The 4082-nt window shown below is 39.4% G+C and overlaps 1 pseudogene; it reads left to right on the top strand.

Annotated features, from left to right (window-relative positions):
• The first annotated feature begins 676 nt into the window (after positions 1 to 676).
• On the top strand, positions 677 to 3594 carry LOC101318059 (large ribosomal subunit protein eL36-like; annotated as a pseudogene).
• The last annotated feature ends 488 nt before the right edge of the window (positions 3595 to 4082 follow it).

Below are 4082 nucleotides of genomic sequence, written 5' to 3'. Positions count from 1 at the left end.
TAAAACTAGAATAAAAGTTATACTTGTAATCTTTAATTTTAGTTTTTAAAAAAAGAAGGTTATATTATTATAATCTATAAGTCTGTCAAAAATGATTTTACCAAAGATCTATAAAGCACCAGAAAAAGTTATATAGGTAGTTTGAAAGAAAGCCTGCAGTTTGATGCTGCTGGTAATTAGGTTTTGTTGTCTGGGCCACATTTTTATTTGACTTCACACATTTTCATTTGAACACCAACTGTTACAAAGCATATGGACTTCCATAGCAATCCCATATGCTACATAATGGCTGGCTGCTATGTATTTAAGATTCAGACAATGATGAGATTTCATAACGATTGTGAAGTAGGAGAACTTTAAACTTTTTATCTAGTTTAATGTATATTTTAGAGACTCTAAAGTACAGAATTATGCTGTTTTATTATGTTAGGTTGTGTTCCTCCTTATGTGCTTTTGTAGTTTGAGTAGGAATGTTTATAAAATATTATAAAATGTAGTACTCTAAATGAGAACTATTTTGTATTAAATGCAAATAATTGGAATGCCCAGCCGTATTTTCATTTATGAATAAGAAGATCATTTTTTGAGAATATCACCAAAGATAGAAGACCCCAGCCTCCATCCCTGCACAAAGTCAACAATTAGATAGTTATATTGAAAAGAAATAGCTCCAGCAATGCTCAGGAGTCCAATTAAGAAACTTCAGCAACACAGTGGAACAAAAAAACTGAGAATAATTGCACTAAAAGGAAAAGAAGAACAGCTTCATTTTGCCTGCATCATTTCTTTACTCAGGCCAGTACTGCTCAATGCCAAGAGGGAACTCCATGGCTCAAAAGAGTTCCCCAAGCCAGGAAAGTGAGAGTGGGGTGAGCAACAAACATCTGTAGCTTTTGGGGGCACTGCACAAAGAACTTGCTTCAACTTTTACTTCACCAAGAAACTGCAAAGCTGAGATATAATAAAGATGACTTGGAATAAGGAAGAAAAGAAGGGCAGGGTCAAATAGTATCAGCCACCAGCAGGAGTAACTGCAGTTCCCAATGGTCTCCTCTCACTGCCTAAGAAACCAAGGACCAGTATAGCCTTCGTGGAACTCTTGGAGATTTTAACACTGAGGTTGTCCCCAGTGAAATTTTGTGTTTGCAGACACTAGCCACCTCAGTTCCTCCTCACTCTCTCCCCTCACCTCATGCGGGAGCCCAGGATCCATACTGGCAACCAGCCCCAGCCTCTGTGGCTGCACAGTGAAAGATGCCATTCTAGACCCCTGTGGCTGACCTACACTGCTGTGCTTGCATTGGGGAGTAGCCTCTACAACTGTGCACTTCCTGTCATTTGCCTGGCTCCTGTTGCTGACCTTCACTGCTGTGTGCATACCAGTGACAAGACCTTGGAGCCAATATAGATCAATGGGACAGGATTGAAAGCACAGAGATAAACCCATGAACATGTGGTCACCTTATCTTTGAAAAAGTAGGGAGGAATATACAATGGAGAAAACACAGCCCCTTCAATAAGTGGTGCTGGGACAGGGAGATCAGCTCAGTGCTTTGTGACCACCTAGGGGGTAGGATAGGGAGGGTGGGAAGGAGGGAGATGCAAGAGGGAAGAGATATGGGGACATATGTATATGTATAGCTGATTCATTTTGTTATAAAGCAGAAACTAACACACCATTGTAAAGCAATTATACTCCAATAAAGATGTTAAAAAAAAAAAGTGGTGCTTGGAAAACTGAACAGCTACATGTAAAAGAATGAAATTAGAACACTCCCTAACACCATACACAAAAATAAACTCAAAATGGATTAAAGACCTAAATGTAAGGCCAGACACTATAAAACTCTTAGAGGAAAACATAGGCAAAATACTCTATGGCATAAATCACAGCAATATCCTTTTTGACCCACCTCCTAGAGAAATGGAAATAAAAACAAAAATAAACAAATGGGACCTATGAAACTTAAAAACTTTTGCACAGCAAAGGAAACCATAAACAAGACAAAAAGACAACCCTCAGAATGGGAGAAAATATTTGAAAATGAAGCAACTGACAAAGGATTAATCTCCAAAATTTACAAGCAGCTCATGCAACTGAATATCAAAAAAAAACCCAATCCAAAAATGGGCAGAAGACCTAAATAGACATTTCTCCAATGAAGATATACAGATTGCCAAGAAACACATGAAAGGTTGCTCAACATCACTAATCATTAGAGAAATGCAAATCAAAACTACAATGAGGTATCACCTCACACCAGTTAGAATGGCCATCATCCAAAAATCTACAAACAAAAAATGCTGGAGAGGGTGTGGAGAAAAGGGAACCCTCTTGCACTGTTGGTGGGAATGTAAATTGATAGAGCCACTATGGAGAACAGTATGGAGGTTCCTTAAAAAACTAAAAATAGAACTACCATACAACCTAGCAATCCCACTACTGGGCATATACTCTGAGAAAACCAAAATTCAAAATCATGTACCACAATGTTCATTGCAGCTCTATTTACAATAGCCAGGACATGGAAGCAACCTAAGTGTCCATCGACAGATCAACAGATAAAGAAGATGTGGCAGATATATATAATGGAATATTACTCAGCCATAAAAAGAAACGAAATTGAATTATCTGTAATGAGGTGGATGGACCTAGAGTCTGTCATACAGAGTGAAGTAAGTCAGAAAGAGAAAAAAAATAACATATGCTAACACATATATATGGAATCTAAAAAGAAAAAAAATGGCTATGAAGAACCTAGGGGCAGGAAGGGAATAAAGATGCAGACCTATTAGAGAATGGACTTGAGGACATGGGGAGGGGGAAGGGTAAGCTGGGACAAAGTGAGAGAGAGGCATGGACATATATACACTACCAAATGTAAAACTGATAGCTAGTGGGAAGCAGCCACATAGCACAGGGAGATCAGCTCAGCTCGGTGCTTTGTGACCACCTAGAAGGGAGGGATAGGGAGGGTGGGAGGGAGGGAGATGCAAGAGGGAAGAGATATGGGGACATATGTATACGTATAGCTGATTCACTTTGTTATAAAGCAGAAACTAGCACACCATTGTAAAGCAATTATACTCCAATAAAGATGTTAAAATAAGTAAATTAATTAATTAAAAAAAAAAAGATGTCCTACGATTCTCTTGCTTTTCACCCACCGGTATCTGTTTGTCAACTGTGGAATATCTATATAATGGAATGCTACTCAGCAATAAAAAGGAACAGACTACTGGCTCTTCTGCCCTGGCAGCCATTGAAGAGCAGCAGCCATAGCTCCCTGCTACCCCATGGCTGTGGGCCTCAACAAGGGCCACAAGGTGACCAAGAAGTGCGCAAGCCAAGGCACAGCCACTGACGTGGGCACCTCACCAAGTACACCAAGTTCGGAGGGACATGATCCGGGAGGTGTGTGGCTTCACCCTTATGCGCGGAGGGCCATGGAGCTGCTCAAGGTCTCCAAGGACAAGCGGGCCCTCACGTTCACCAAGAAAAGGGTGGGGACACACATCCGTGCCAAGAGGAAGAGAGAGAAGCTGAGCAACGTCCTGGCCGCCATGAGGAATGCAGCAGCCAAGAAGGGGTGAGCCCTTCCCCGCTGTGCACAATAAAACTTTTTCAGAAAGAAAAAAAAGGAACAGACTACTGATAACAGTCTAAACAGATCTAAAAATCATTATGCTGAGTAAAATAAGCCAAGCAAACAATAGGACCCACGTATAATTCTATTTCTATCAAATTCTAGAAAATGCAAGCTAAAATGTAGTAATAAGTAATTCAGAGATTATCAGAGAGCTGTGCAGGAATTGAAAAAAGCACAAGGAAACTTTGGGGGGATGATAGAAATGTATCCGTATTGATCGTGGTGATAGTTTCACGTCTCTATATGAATGTCAAAATTGGTCAAATCATACAATTTAAACATGTGCAGTTTATTATACATCAATTAAAATTTAATAAAGTTATAATAAAATGAAGCCCAAAATAAACATTTTTCGAGAAAAAGTGTTGAAAAAAGGATTGTCAGTAAACCTGCACTGAAAGAAATGTTACTGAAAGTTATTCAATAAAATGA

Source organism: Tursiops truncatus, chromosome 12 (assembly GCF_011762595.2).
Source record: "Tursiops truncatus isolate mTurTru1 chromosome 12, mTurTru1.mat.Y, whole genome shotgun sequence".
Taxonomy (NCBI): Eukaryota; Metazoa; Chordata; class Mammalia; order Artiodactyla; family Delphinidae; genus Tursiops; species Tursiops truncatus.
The sequence above is the reverse complement of the archived record's forward strand: the minus strand, read 5'-3'. Positions and strand labels throughout refer to the sequence as shown.